The 16,467-nt window shown below is 40.1% G+C and overlaps 1 long non-coding RNA gene and 1 pseudogene across 2 annotated transcripts in view; both read left to right on the forward strand.

Moving 5' to 3' along the window:
- The window catches only part of LOC143852550 (DNA mismatch repair protein PMS1-like), a 32,490-nt pseudogene extending 19,913 nt beyond the window's left edge, over positions 1-12,577 (forward strand). The window contains exons 5-9 of the transcript XR_013236794.1: positions 2,522-2,832; positions 2,932-3,055; positions 11,707-11,781; positions 11,866-11,901; positions 12,188-12,577. The product of XR_013236794.1 is annotated as a DNA mismatch repair protein PMS1-like (transcript). The remainder of the gene's footprint in view (positions 1-2,521; positions 2,833-2,931; positions 3,056-11,706; positions 11,782-11,865; positions 11,902-12,187) is intronic.
- Positions 12,578-14,330: 1,753 nt separating this feature from the next.
- Positions 14,331-15,532, forward strand: LOC143853414 (uncharacterized). The gene is made up of 2 exons (XR_013237115.1): positions 14,331-14,913; positions 15,014-15,532. It is a non-coding gene; the product is annotated as an uncharacterized LOC143853414 (long non-coding RNA).
- The last annotated feature ends 935 nt before the right edge of the window (positions 15,533-16,467 follow it).

Consider the following 16,467-nt stretch of genomic DNA (forward strand, 5'->3'; position numbering starts at 1 on the left):
AAAGTTGATTAGGGAACGTTGTTTGGTGTGTGTCCATCCATCTGCCATAATGCTACAGCCAGTGTATCTCCATGACATCTTAATCTCCTCCAAGTAGTTGTTTACCTCATCCACTGTATTCTTCAAAATGGAACCCCTTAAAGCATGATAAGTAGGTGCCTTATAACCCGAACCCACGGCATTCACAGCATCAAACATAGGTTGCCAGAAAGGTGAATTGGCAACGTTGAAAGGGAGATTAGCATCATAGCAAAGCATGCTAACTGCCATGTCTGCTCTATCCATTGTTTCTTTGGTAGCCAAAGCACTTTTAATGCTTGGCTGGGCTCCAGGGGTTGTTCGTGGTGCAAAGAAATTCCTAATCCCTCCTGTGATTCCCTTCTTCTTCCTTTTTGTACCACTCGGTTCTACAAGAACTTCCTTACCTCTTCGTTGAGGCAATTGTGTGCCAATGTCTTCTTCATCCTGCTCTTCTTCTTCGTCTGGTGTGCTATAAAAACCTCCAACCTCTGCTCTGGATAGGCTCATCCTAGCCCTTTCTTTTCTCTTTGCATCTAAAAGTTGCTTCTTTTACATCTTCAGTCACTTTTTTGCATGATGCTACTTCACCAGGAACAGCCGCTAAATGTTCTTTCAAGCAGGTTATACCTCCACCCGATATGACTTTGCCACAAAATATGCAAGTTACTTTATTTTTTTGACCCGGAACCAATGTACCGTAAGCCCATGCCGGGTCATCCGATCTAGCGGGTGCCGAACCAATAGAGGATGCTCCTGCAGAAGGTCCCGAGCCCGACCCACTCATTCTGAAATGAAGTAGAAGAAGGGTAAAAATGAATTAGAAGAAAGAAAATTGAAACAAATTACAAAAAAATGAAGTAGAAGGGAACAAATGAAGTAAGAAATAAAAGAAGGGAAATGGAAAGAAATAAAGAGAACCTTGAGGTTGAACTTGAGTTGAAGAGAGGAAGAAAAAATTAGCCTTCACTCACTTGAAATAAGTCTTTGGAAATAGTTCTTGACTTCTTGTAGTGGTAAGTTGAATGTATGCCTTCGCTTTGCTCCAAAATAGACTTGGATTGAGTTGAAGAAGAGGGTAGACTTGTAGGAAATTTAGTAGAATAGATAATGTAAGTGAAAGTAGAGAAAGAAGGAGAATCACTTATGTGAAAGTGGAGGATAAGAAGGTAGGGAAAATGCTATTTATGGAGTTTTTAAATGATTGTGCATTTAAAAATGACTAAAATACCCTTCCCAACAGCTATAAACGGTCACATTTTGAGGTTAAAATGGTCAAAAACCAAAAAGAGCCGTTCCAGGGGCATTGTTGTAAAATCTGCAAAATCCAGTAAAACTAGCCGTTATGCACGATTCCGGCCGGAATGAAGAATTTCGTCCATTCCGGACGAAATTCCGGATTTTGGAAAATTTCGTCCGGAATGGAACGAAATTTCCACCGGAACGAAATTTTTGGAATTTCGTTCCGGAATTGGAACGAAACCGGTTCGTTTCGTCCATTCCGGACGAAACGAAACGGAATTTACAACAAAGAGGACAACGTATCTCTGAACTTTAATCTAGCTATCTAAGTTACCAAACATTTTATCTTTCTGTTTCCACTAACCATAATCTTGTACTCCTTTGAGAAGTTTTTGATTTCAACACCACTACTAAATATTTTCGTAAAAATATTTGTGTCAAGTTTCTACATTACCTAATCTAATCCCATGACCAAATACTTAAAAGTACCATGTTCTGGGTGTTCTTAAAGTTTGAGGTACTGGTTGAGGCAGCCCTTGCATCTTTAGATATTTGGCTGTCATACTGTATCGTAATCCCAACAGAAGTAAATAAAAATTAAGAGCTGGATATTTTTCTTTTCTACATTATAATCTGCATAAGATTGAGATACTCTTTTTCTCAAGTGGCAGCTAACAATTCCATTATTCTATCGTTGGTTGTATACTTTGTTGCAGTGGGACATGCATGAATCCCCTCTGACAAAGTTTTTCTTCCCTATCTATTTATTAAGTTTGATCAAGTTTGTGAACTGTGTCATGCACTCATGCTTACTGAAAAGAGACCTTTCCACAGTTTGGAGCCACCGTGATATATTTATCACCGATCTTTACTGATGAAATGTTATTCTCTTTCCATGTTTTTGCTACTATTGGAAAACGACGAGCATATAATTTTGGTTCTCACTGGGGCTTTTAACTTTTTGGAGTAGATTAATTTCCCTTAACTCAGTTTTTAGGGTTGAAATAATTTTGTAGGGATCACAATTCCCCAAAAAATTGTAGTGGTCAGATGTGACTGTATGATTGTGTTTGATGGATAAGGAGTAAATGTCAATTCTTAGAATTTTAGAAGAGCATGTTTGAGCGCCTTTTGAGACCTCTGAACATTGAGTAAAATGATTTTGTTCATGGATTTGAAATTTTTTTTTGCTAGCATATGGGTCGGTGCCCTATTTTTTCATACATTGAGCTGTTTCTGAATTTGAGTTTGTTATTTCCAGGAGGATATTCTAAACCAGGATGAAGTTTTACCTTGTGCTGATGTGGCTTCAAAAGATCCCACAGCTCCACTGTTGCAATCTTCCAACGCGACTGTGGATACTCCAGTACCTTGTTCTGGTTTAGAGATATGTTCTACAGCTCCATTATTGCAATCCTCGAACGTGACTGTGGATACTCCAGTACCTTGTTCTGGTTTAGAGATATGTTCTATTTTACAATTTAGTATGAATGATCTAAGAACAAGGAGGCTTGAGAAGCTATCAAGATCATATTTCAACAGTTCCCCACCCGAAAGACTGAATATTAAAAGGTCACTAAATCATAGATATGTTTATAAAGTCGAACAATTGTTTGACTGAGTTCTAGACTTTAATTTCTCAGCTTTTGACACATAACAATCATGTCTTAGGTGTTATGCTGCTGCAACATTGGAGAATTCCCAACTAGAAAATGAGGGAAAGACGAAGATTCTAGCTGCCGCAACTTCTGAATTGGAAAGGTTCTTCCGAAAAGAAGATTTCGGAAGAATGAAGGTTATTGCATATACTTACTAACAATCTATCTCTCTCTCTCTCTCTCTCTCTCTCTCTCTCTCTCTCTCTCTCTCTCACACACACACACACACACACACGCACACACGCACGCACGCACACACACTCTCTCTCTCCCAAGAGCATAAGTAATTTTTTTGGGAACGACCTCATTGGGTGTGGATTTTGAGATTCCAATATATCATATGCAATTCTATGTTATGGCTGGTTGAAGAGTTCCAACTTGTGAGTGTAAATTGTGCGCTGAACTTTTAACTCAAAGCGTTTCAATCATATTTGCATTGTCTTGCCAATGTCAGGTTAGATGGACCAGCCAACTTTATGTTTTGCTGAGTTAATGAGAAAGGGTTACCATTTTCTTGATGTAATATTGTGATGTGCTTTTGTTGTATATGTAAGGATACTTGAGTCATTATTTTGAGTTAGGAGTAATTAAGCAAAGCTTAGAGTTGTTCCATTTTTTGCCTCCTTGATGTCTTGTCTTGTTTTTTCTGTCCTTAGTATTTTCTGCTTGCTTGTATTTTTGGGGATGACTTTCTTGGCCATCTCCTTTTGTAATGAAATTTGCTACCATGAGAGAGAGAGAGAGAGAGAGAGAGAGAGATGGCCATATCTATTCCAATTAGGGCTTTACTGTAATTGATACAACTTCCAGAACTTATGTCAATTCAATTCAGTGGGCAGGCAGGTTTCCTCCAATACCTAAAAAAACTATGTTAGCTTCCTCCACAGATTTTCTAAAGAAGAAACAAAAGTCCGTACTGGTTGCATCAAGATGTCATTCGGATGTTAGTAGAGCTATAGAGGACTCATCATCATGGTTCAACTTCTAGGAAAGAGTGAAAAACCCTTGTCTTTTGTATTAATCACGAACTACCATGATTTTTATGAGAAATTTAGAAAGTTCTTGATAGGTGATCCATATGCCGTGTGGACACTGAATCTACAGACCCTCTTTCGATCCACTGCAAGGTTGCTTATAGTATATGGAGCTATGGCGCAGTCATGGTTGCTAGAGGAATTCTAGCTAACTTTTCATGAGCTTTGGAGACTTTATGGAGCATGGAATGTTTGGTGAAAGGTATCCTCTCTCCATGAATCTTCCTCTGATTTCTTTATATCCTCATGATAAGCTGTCGAATTAATTTTGCTCCTTTACTGTCGAAGCTTTGTTTCCTCTCCATTTCATTTTTATTTGACTTCTCTTGAGATTTAGCCTCCTCTGTGCAATCTTTTTCTCTGCCTTTTATCCTCCTTTGGTATGCTGCTTTCACAATGGAGCCTAATTAACTCCTGATCCTAAAGGTAATACGAGAAGAAACCTCTCACCCTCTTATGGAGCCCTATTTTTCTCAAATTTGTTATATCCCCTCCACTCATTGACATGGATCTCAGAAACCACCAGCTGATCCAAGGTCAGGGATGACAAGGTCATTGGCAATTTTCAGTAATTCCAGTGGTCAAGCCTTAGATGCCCACACTCAACTGCTAATCATTTCTCACATGCTTATCAGCATTGTTCCATTTCTGGGGTGAATTCCCATCTGGATGGGAGGTTTGCTTCCCCGGAAACTCACTTCAGAAGCTAAGTTCTTCTCGCTTCCCAAATTTAGGAACTGAGTTGGACATGGCGTCCAGAAGATGTACTTAGGGGATTTCATAATCCTCTCTTGAACATTCTTGAAGTTGCTCTCATTGCCTGTGATAATCTAGACAGCGTTCTTTCTCTGAACCTCCTTAATGCATCCACCTTGTGCTTATAGATGTACTTGTCAACTCTCACGATGTTAGATGTCTCAATAATTTTCATAAAGATGGTACGGTCGTTGCAGTATACCATAATGTGGATGATCGACTGTATTATGGGATCAGTCAAACCATCACACATCACTGTCACTCCATACTTGAGCCACTGCTCCCTCAACATGGCGATGTAATCCTCCAGCTTCTCAAGCAAGTACTTCATTAAAACCTCTTGTGTTGGGGTGCATTCCCCTATGGACTGACCTTGCTACCCTCATCAATCATATGTTGGAATGGGCCCTTTGCTAAATGGGCTGTGATATTTTTGGAAAATAAGAAATTTGAAATTGCCCGTAGTCCCTCATGTATGGATGGTTAAACATATGGTCTGGAGGAATTAATCCTCCTCATATGTACCCTCTCATGCTCAAAAGCCATGGACTCTCTCATGGCATGCCTATACTTTATCTTTTGTCTTTGTCTTGACATCATATGTATATCCAATATCATCATCATCGTCTTCTTGGATGGGGTTTGCTCAACCATTGGTTCTTTCTTACACTACTTCCTTGAACTCCTCTTCCGTCCTTTGCCTAAGTTTGGACACCTTCTACCCCCTTTCCACAGTATCTCTAGCCTCCTTCAGATAGTCTGGCCTCTTTCGAAGGTATTGGGTATTGTTTCAATGTTGAAGCACTTCCACTGCCTATCTTTTTCCCACAATAAGTTCAAAGACTTATGCCTATTGCCATCAAGAGTCCGCTCATGTTGTCAACTAGCATCATCATCCCTTTTCTAAATGGTGGCATGGTGATACTTCTGAAGAAACCATTGTTAGAATAAGCTTATGTAGCCTAAGGGCATTATAGTCTTTTCATATTCTTCTCATAATAAATATATATGTGTTTGTTAGGACAAGACGGCTAATACACAACATTTCATTCTCAAATCTCTCTGTTAACATGGTATCAAAGCCCTAGGGTTCCTCGATGCCCGAGGGACCTCCATTGAAGACCTCTTGTCTTCCTCCATTGAAGTCCATGCCCATGTCCTAACTCCTTTTTTATTTTTCTTTCTTTCTCCTCCCCTTTTTCTCTGTACAAAACCCAACTTCTTCCCTGTTTGCCCTGCGGCACCCCCTGAATACCCAGGTTGCCCCCCCTGAACTCCCCCTGGAAAGCCCGGGTTGCCCCCCTGTGTGCGCCCCCTGGAAAACCCAACCTCTTCCTTGTTTGCCCCTGCGCGCCCCCCCTTAAAATCCCAGATTGCCCCCTGCGCGCCCCCCTGTGCGCCCTCCCTTATTTTTTTTAACGTCTTTCCCCATCTTCTTTGACCTATAAGGGTAGCGTTCTTCTCTTCTAGCCGTCGGATGTTCCTGCCCTACATCTTCCCGTTACATTTCTCACCTTTTTGGTCGCGGCTCTGCTTTGTTACATTTTTCTTTGATGCCTACTTGATGACTTAAACTTTGTCTCTATGTTTCGTTGTAGTTTCACAAGTATGAGGCTTCGTACTTGTTCTTTCGGGGTCCTTCTTCCGGCGGATGTTTGTGGTTTTTCCTTCTGATTGTTTATCTCCGTGGTGATTTGCTTGCCTATATTTGGCTGCCATTTTCTGTGGTTGTCTGTGATTGTTGTGGTGTGTCTTGTCTGGTCTGCTTCACCGACATCCCATTTGAGTTTTGGTGTTTATTATGGCCTTGCCATCAGCTTCTTCCTCGGGTTCATTTCCGGTGTCGGTGACTTCTATGACATCCATTAAATTGGATGGTGCTAATTACCCTGCCTAGAGTCGTTCTGTTCACCTCTATTTGGGAGGTCAGGGCAAGTTACGTTTCCTCACGACAGATCCTCCGAATCCGAAAGATGCTGGGTATGATAAGTGGAGTCAGGAGGATGCCCAGCTCTAGTCTCTTCTCTGTCAGAGTATGGAACCAAGGATTGCGAGCCACATGCTATTTCTGGATACATCACAGGCAGTCTGGTTGCGTGCTGAGACACTCTATTCCGGCAGCAACAATCTCACGCGGATTACTGATGTTTACAGTGACTTCTTTCGTATCTCGCGTGGAGATAAGACCGTCACTGAGTACTATTCGGATTTTATTGGTCTTTGTGAGCAGATTGATATTTATCATCCACCGTCCATCTACCTTAAGGTCTTGGCTCAACAGAAGAATGAGCTCTGTACTACTCGGTTTTTGGATGGCTTAGGGCCTGAGTTTGTCCCTCTTCGGCAGCAGATCCTTGGGTTAGGCACGCTCCCATCTTTGGATGAGATATTTTCTCGCGTTCAGCGTGCTCTACGTATCGATCCGGCTATCTCTGTTGCTGGTGACCAGTCCGCCTTTGCTACCCAGTCTGGTTCCTTTCGGAGCACTCGTGGTCGTCGCGGACAGGGCCGTGGCTTTGGCCGAGATTCAGGGGGAGGCCGTACTTATGGAGGTCGTGGCTCACGTTATTGCAGTCATTGTGACATGGAGGGTCACACTATTGATTTCTGTTACGATCTCCATCCCGAGCTGCGTCCCGCTCGAGCCGCCCACTTCGCTTCTGAGACACCTGCTGCACCTATTTCTGCTACCTCAGACACCATGGTCGTCTCTCGGATTGAGTATGAGTCACTTTTGCGCCTACAGAAGAAAGGGAAACCACCGGCTGCTCAACTTGCCACAGAAGGTAGCAACCCTTCTTGCTCCCTTAGCCACTCTGCTTCCTGGCTCATTGATTCTGGTGCCTCTCATCATATGACCGGTCACAATACACTTCTTAGTTCCCTTAGTTCTGCTCCTACTAAGATGGTCACCTTGGCTAATGGGACTCGATGTCCTATTTCAGGCACTGGGACTGTTACAGCCACCTCCCACTTATCCTTATTATTTGTACTCTGTGTCCCTACTTTTCCCTGCAATCTTCTTTCTGTTAGTCAGCTTACTAATCGCCTTAATTGTTCAGTAACATTCTTTCCGTCTTATTGTATTTTTCAGGACCTTGCGACTGGGAAGAAGATTGGCTCGGGGCATGAGAAAGATGGCCTATACTACCTGGATGATGCTATCACTCCCACAGCGTTTAGTACCTCAGCAGATTCCTTTATGTTGCACTGCCGGCTCGGTCATCCTTCTCCTGAGCATCTACAGCGTTCTTCAGTTGTTTCTGGTGTTATTAGTTCTTTTCATTGTGAGTCCTGTCAGTATGGAAAACACCATCGTGTTTCCTACCCATCTCGTTCTGTTAGTCTTGTCAGTAGTTCTTTTGAGTTAGTGCATTCTGATGTTTGCGGTCCATGTCGTACTCTTTCTATGTTTGGTGGGAAGTACTTTGTTATTTTTGTTGATGATTTTTCCAGGATGACCTGGCTTTATATAAGAAAGGATCGTTCTGAGGTGTTTTCTACATTTTGTTTATTTTATGCTGAAATTACAAATCAATACTCATGTTCCCTTAAATGTTTACGTACTGATAATGCCCGTGAGTATTTTTCTGATCGGCACGGTTTTCAAGAGTTTCTTTCTAGTCGTGGAATTATTCATCAGTCGTCTTGTGCCCACACTTTACAACAAAATGGTGTTGCCGAGCGGAAAATACGGTATCTTGTAGATATAGCTCGCACCATTCTGTATCAGATGCATGTTCCCAAATCTTTTTGGGCTGACGCTATGCTTACAGCCTGCTTTCTGGCTAATCGTCTACCCTCTTCAGTTCTTAGCATTCGGTCCCCTTTTTCGGTGTTACACCTTTCTGGGGATCCATTTCCGTTACCTCCCAAGGTGTTTGGGTGTGTTTGCTTTGTTCAGGATCTCACTCCAAGACTTGATAAATTAGCCCCAAGGGCAATCAAGTGTGTTTTCCTGGGTTATCCACAAACCCAGAAAGGTTACCGATGCTACAGTCCTCAGCTTCGCCGCAAATTTATCAGTGCTGATGTCTCCTTTTTTTAGGATACTCTCTACTTTCGTGCTTCCTCTTCTTTACCAGTATCTCCTCCTCCGTTGCCGGTTCCTGTTCCAAGTCTGCCACCGGATCCGGTTCAGCGTCCCTTCCAGGTATATACTCGCAAGCGTTCTACTACTTCAGTTAAGCCTTCATGCCCTGTCATCTCTTCTCAGCAAGCAGGTCCTTCTTTACCCTCATCCTCTGATGATGATGCTCCGGTTGATGATTCTCTTGATGCCCCCATTGCGAGCCGTACTCGTTCTCGTACCACTCATCACCCTATTTCTGATGCGGTAAGTTATGCTTGGTTATCTCCTTCGTATACCACATTTATATCATCTTTGTCAGCGATTTCTATTCCTCACTCTGCTCGAGAGGCTATGCTTGATTCGGGATGGCGGGCAGCTATGGAGGCTGAGATGGATGCTTTGGCCAAAAATCAGACACGGTAGTTGGCTTCCCTTCCTCCTGGTGCTTAGGTAGTCGGATGTAAGTGGGTACTCACCATCAAATACCTACCTGATGGCTCTGTTCAGAGGTTAAAAGCCCGTCTTGTTGCAAAGGGCTTTACTCAGACTTATGGGATTGATTATGTTGAGACATTCTCTCCAGTGGCAAAGATTCCGTCCATCCGTGTATTGATTTATTTGGCCGTGAATCAGTCTTGGCCACTATATCAGTTGGATATCAAGAATGCGTTCCTCCATGGTGATTTGCAGGAGGAGGTGTATATGGAGCAACCACCAAGGTTTGTTGCTCATGGGGAGTTGCAGCATATCGTCTGTAAGCTTAGAAAGGCGATTTATGGTCTTAAACAGTCTCCTCGTGCTTGGTTTGGGAGATTCAGTGAGGCCATCCTACGATTTAGTATGAAACAATGTGCTGTAGACCATTCTGTGTTCAGCTCTCGAAGCAATGATGGTCTGATTCTCCTGGTTGTATATGTTGATGACATTGTTATTGTAGGGAATGACAAAGCAGGAATACAACACCTCAAAGATTTCCTTCAGAATGAATTCAGCACAAAAGACCTTGGTGTTCTGAGATATTTTTTAGGCATTGAAGTGGCACATTCACAAAGGGGGCTATCTTTGTCCCAAATGAAGTATGCTCTTGATATTTTGGAAGAAACAGATCTTCTGGGGGCAAAACCTGCACAGACTCCTATGAATCCGAATGTCAAGCTTTCACCTGATCAGGGGGAGCCACTAGACGATCCTGGTCGATACAGACGATTAGTAGGACGGTTGATCTATCTCACAGTCACTCGTCTGGACATTGCATATGCTGTTGGTGTGGTTAGCCAGTATATGAGTGCGCCTCAGACATCACATTGGTCAGCTATGATTCAGATAGTGAAGTATCTGAAGAAAGCTCCCGGGAAAGGTCTTCTCTTCCGGAAGCATAACCGTTTGAGAATTGAGGGATACTCTGATGCAGACTGGGCCGGATCTCCTGCTGACCAGCGATCTACTAATGGCTATTGTACCTTCATAGGTGGAAATCTAGTATCTTGGAAGATTAAGAAGCAGGACGTTTTGTCTCGATCCAGTGCAGAAGTAGAATACAGGGCCATGGCTTACACCAGCTGTGAATTAATTTGGCTACGACCGTTTATGTCAGAGATTGGATTCTCATACTCCTCACCTGCGTCCCTCTACTGCGACAACAAGTCAACCATTCACATAGCTATGAATCCGGTATTTCACGAACGAACTAAGCATATAGAAGTAGATTGTCACTTTATTCGTCACAGGATTCAGACAGGCCAAATTCAAACCGAGTTCACTCTTACGAATGATCAGATTGCAGACAAGTTTACCAAGTCGTAGAATGGAGTTCGATTGAGTGATTTATGTAACAAGCTGGGCATGTATGACATTCATACTCCAGCTTGAGGGGGAGTGTTAGAATAAGCTTATGTAGCCTAAGGCATTATAGTCTTTTCATATTCTTCTCATAATAAATATATGTGCGTTAGGGCAAGACGGCTAATACACAACATTTTATTCTCAAATCTCTCTGTTAACAACCATAAACACAACTATCATTCACATGTGATTGATCCTATAAGTTTGTAACATATAGTAAGTAATTCATTCCTTACAATCAACATATAGAACATAAATCACTAGTTATACGTATTACATACACACCACATATCACATGTAATTCATAAATATAAGTATGTAACATACTAGCCTACGACATAATACAATAAATGGCAAAAGAAAATATTTTTCATTTTAAATTAGTTTTCTACATTTATTAAAAATTTAAAATAAAAGTATAAAACAACAAACAATGCGAAACCACTACAGAACTTGTATCCAGACATCTGGTATGCTGAAACCAACACATCTATGCTCGTAACATTTTGGTCAACATGGCCGAAAAGATACCGAATTGCATCGAGACATCTTGTAACGACATATCTTCATGTGGATTTCGCGTCGGACATCATTGAAACCAACACATGTATGCTGAAACCGACACATGGCAGAAGTTGGGTTTTTTTTTTTTTTTTGAAATGGTTAACACTAAACAGATTTCACAGCAGAAACAAACATTTGGTCCCTTCCCACCTCTCCATTAACAAGCATATTTAGTCACTGTGTTTGCACTACAGGGGATATGCGCAAAGGAGGGATTGAGCATCAACCACAAATCGATTAGCAGAAGTGGATAATAAACATATTGTTGTTGTTTGTAATAAAGAGTGAACTGACAAGCTCTATTTTGTGTTTCTTTTGCTCGCTTTATGCCTCCTTCCCTTGTATGCCTCTTTCTTTTTGCATTCTTTAACAATATTATTGTGGAATCATTTCACATCAATTTGATCTGTTTCCATCTGCCAGTAGTTATCATTATTCGTAATTGAAGCTAGTGATTTGCTTTGGAGCTCCTACTGGGTTTCCATTCTACTGATACTAACAGTTTGCATTTCCTTTTCAGTCCCCAGAAGATTGTGCGATTTGCATAGCAAACATGATTCGCCACCATGAATCTGAGTATTTTGTGTCTCTTGAGGTTCCCAATTATGATCTTGTTTAAAGTATGGGATGGTTGGTGTGATCCGCATGAGACTGTCTTCTAACATCTATATTTTTGCAGGCATCCTACTCAAATTTGCCCGATACCACATTTAAGGTACTAGATATTCGAGTAATGTCTTTGAATTTGATTTCATAAATCTTTGATGTGAATGACAGTCTTTTTATCATGGAATTACAGTGAACCTACTGTGTTTTAGAGCATAAAAATAGCCTTTTTTTGGTTCTTTTTGACACGTCTTATCTTTTTTTAACAGTCATAGTCTATCATATGTGCCGATTTTTCTATGTTTAAAGAATTTGATCGTAGTATAGTTCTTGAAATTTTACAGTTCTATTCATTTGCCGACGATATAGAACTTGATTTAGTTTATATGATGCAGGACCTTCGGAGGAAACTTCCAGTCACTCGAACCCTTTTCCCATGGCATAATACTTTGCAATTCAGCTTGACCAGAGACATTACAAAAGAACTTGGAATTGGAAAGTGAAATACCTAGCTAGAGGTATGGTTTGCAATGTTTCTTTTGTTTGGAATACTGGGTCCTTTTCCTATGATGTAATAGTTTCTTTGAGTCCCTTCATGGAGTCCATGTTTGCTCCTCGGTAATTTGGCTGCATCATTGCTTGTAAAATTTCGGCATTTCTTCCCTTTTATGGATTTGTGAAGTTTTGTGAAATAGACTTGAAAATTTTGTAACTTTCATCACATTGTGGGCATTTCTTCATTTAATTATCAAGAAACTGGTGTAAAAAAACATGCTTAATTTTCATTTTCTCTAGTGAGTGGGTGAAATATCACACTCTCGAATGCCATGGGACTACGTTGTATTGTGGCCAACAGAATCCATTACATATATGTGAGCGGGCGTACAAACATCTACATTTTGTGTGCCCACTCTATCTTTATCCGATTCTACTGTTGATGACACGCAGAGTCTTGGTTTATAAAATAATTGGCAAAAGTAGAACATCCTCAAAACAAAATTCTGTCACTTGCCCCTCTTAAAATTTTTGAAATGACTAAATTACCCACAGCCTAAACCTTCCCTTTCAACATTAGAAATGCTGGAATGCGTGTGGGACCCACCATAAGAGTGATCCCATCTACATATTAAGGCCTATAAAATCATCACTCCACATAACCTTAACCACCAGTTTCATCTGATAGCAATATGTGGACATGTGTTTACTGAGTATAAACCCGTATTTTTCAGAAGGTATGGTACGGCCCACACCTTAGGATGATCCAAACCGGCCATTTGTTGGGCAACGACAGGTTGTGCCCCAAAAATCATTTTCATCGGATGATCTTAACCCTCCGATCTATATAATATGCGGTCCCTCTATACATTGGAGGGTTAGGATCATCTTATGGAAATGGTTTTTGGGCCACTTGTGGCCCAACAAATGGAAGGTTTGGATCATCCTATGGTGTAGCACAAAACCGTACTTTTAAAAAAATACAGGTTTATACGGCCATACATCATATAAAATCTTGTGTTTCCAATTCCTAGCCAGATCAACAGACAGATCTTGGGCACATGGGCCCGATGATGTTAGTTAGATATATCGAAGGGATACTTTAGTAGGGCCTCTAATCCGTAGATGGATGCCACCATATATAATTCACTCCATATCGAAGTTTGGGGCAAGGCCTATTTATGCAGAGGCCCAACAAATGAACGGCTGGATCTTCGAACAAAGTGGGCCCAAGTAAATTTTTTTCAAAAAATATTATTATTTGATGTCCGCGCATTGGTGGACATAATTTATTTAAACAATTGTGGGCCTACCTTCTTCAAAGATCTAAACAAGAGAAATGATATATCTGCCCCTATTTCTTTCATGGACCACCCTCTTTTAGTGTAAAAATAGTAGTTATAAATAAACTAGAGTGGGGTGGCCCGAGGGAGAGAAGGGGGTGAATATATTATTTCCTCGGAACAATTCAGTTGTTGGGCTCAATTGATTGAGATTTTATAAGGTGTAAGCCCTTATAGTCCTGTATTTTCAAAAAGTATTGTAAGTACCACATCGTGGGATGATCCAAACCGTCCATAAGATGGAATACAACGTAAATAGGCTGTTCCTCAAAAATCATTTCCATAGAATAATCCTAGCCTTCCGATCTATAGAGGTATACATAATATGCAGTTCCTCTATAGATCAGAGGCCTGGGATCATCTATAGATCGGAGGGCCTGGGATCATCCTATGGAAATGATTTTTTTGGGAACAGTGTATTTACGTTGTGTTCCTTCTAATGGACGGTTTGGATCATCCCATGATATGGCCCGCACAGTACTTTTTGAAAAATAAGGGACTATAAGGGCTTACACCATATTAAAAACTCCAATTGAAGATTCACTTTAAAGAGAAAAAGGTTTTGGGTACTTTAGTCATTTTAAATTTTTTGACAAGAACAGGTAATAGAAGTTTGTTTTGGGGGGTTTTTAGCAATTAGTTTCTAAAGCATGACTTAAAGGAGACTATGTAGCAATAATTTTGTAAAGGGAAATGATTTCAACGCTCCAATGTTTTGATAAACATGCCTTTTAAAAGGGTTTTAGGAGCTTTTTGAGAACAGTAATATCCTCTGACAACCCTTTAAATACTTCACAACAAACAAGTAGAGGCATGCTTATCAAAACAGTGGAGCGCAGAAATCATTTCCCTTTTGTAATTTATTAAATTCTAAAGGACTATTTGGCAAAAATCCCTAGAAAATATGATTCTTAGCAATTTGATTTATCTCGTTAAAGCATGCCATGAAGCAAATTTAACATTTTTGTTTCTGAATTCCATAGAGAATGGATGCTGCTTCGAAACGGTTGGATGAGATGGTGCCTGACTCCGTCGGTGTGGGTTGATGTACCAAAAGGAGGTTTTGACTATAATACGGAGTCAGTAAGGATGAGATGGATGCCTTGGACGTATTTGAAGGGAATGCATCATCGTCTCAAGAGCAAAGGGTTCTGTGCTTAAGGAGGTCTTATCTAAAAGAATGCAAGGAGGCTTTGTGCAAAAAGAAAACTTATGTGGACGGAATGAAATCTTATCTGCAATCGATCACAATATACCTATTACGGCTGCAAAGTTCTACAGAGGTACGAACTGTCAAACTAGATCTAGAAAATATGATGAACAGCTATTTGATTTTATCTCCTTTACTATAGAATCTAATATTTCTGTTTCTGAATTCCAAAGAGAATGGGTGATTTGAATGCTGAAAGTGGCGATGATGAGGTGCTTCTTATCGTCCATTAGTGTATGAAGATTGCCGAAATCATGGATTCGCAGTGTAATTGGGAGACACTTGCGATCATGGAGAAGAAGAATGCCTTGTCGGTTGCTGAACTGAGTGCATCAGCGCCTGAAGAGCAGATTGTTATGTGCCGAAATAGGTTGCGTCTCAGCAAACGCGAGGAGTCTATATCCCAGAGAAATACTGATATGCTCGCAATGAGAACTTTTCTGCTACAGTTTCTCCAAAAGGAGAAGGATGCCTTGGCCGTATCTGAACTGCATGCATCGTCAATCTATTGAAGTTCTGGATCTTCTGTGAATTCATCTCCATTGAAAACCCTAATCCCTTCATCTCCATTGAGACAATTTTTTGAAAAGTGAATGTTTGTTGTCTTCATGTTTTGATTATAGTATTGTCATGATGATTTGTATTTGTTCACTTTATGGATAACCAATATGTTTGGTGCATTATTCATCAAATTCATTCTCAAATAGATGAGTATATGGTTGTCTTAATAGAAATCAAAGCAAAGTAGATTCAGGTATAAAATATTGGCACATGTGCTATTTCATTGTGAAGATATTATTGTCATACACTCATCAGTTTCAAATTGATTCATTTATGAATCATATATTTTCCATGACATGTAATCAGTATTATTTCATTTCTTATTCGATTTTTTTTTTTTTTTTTTTTTGTGAGCTTCAAAGTTAATTTTTAAAAGAAGAAGTTTGAGTTACTTTTGAGATTTTAGACATTTACAAAATGATTGAGATTTTCTCCACCATGTGCATATGTCACATGACTTGAGGATTATTTCTGCATGGTGCACAGGAGTTCAGGTTATTTTGGCATTTGCAAAATAATGGAAATTTGGCTTTTACATGTGAATTAAAGACATTGATGTAATTGCAAAAGTAGTTGAGACTTTCCTCTTTATGTGTTCTGGTAATGCCTCAAGGATCATTTTCTTTATGATATATTTTTGTTCAAATTAGTAGAGAATTTGCAAAAATGAGAACGGTTTTTTTTTATGCTTCACACTTAGAGATTATCTTTCACGATCAGTACAGTTTGGAGTCCTAGTTGCATAGATGTTTTAACCCTCTTTGTCTAAATGATTGAGATTTGAGTATATCCTTGGAACATGATACACCCCTTAAAATTGCTTTTATGTTCACAACTTAGTCGAATGTTTATCTGTTAATAGTCTTGACTTCACCTTAATTCCTAGTTATAAAAAAAAAAATTTAGATTGAATGCCATGTTGTTGAGTAGTTGTTATTATCCTTTTGGGTAAAAGTCCCATGAAGTCATAGTCAAATTTTGTTGATGGAAATAGCATACACCTAGATTGAGTTTCTTAGTCGTTTGAAGAAAATATAAGAACAGTGATAGTCAGCCACTAAACTTT

This window comes from Tasmannia lanceolata, unplaced genomic scaffold, assembly GCF_043159265.1.
Source record: "Tasmannia lanceolata isolate RefF3 unplaced genomic scaffold, GAP_Taslan_0.1 ptg000019l, whole genome shotgun sequence".
Classification (NCBI taxonomy): Eukaryota; Viridiplantae; Streptophyta; class Magnoliopsida; order Canellales; family Winteraceae; genus Tasmannia; species Tasmannia lanceolata.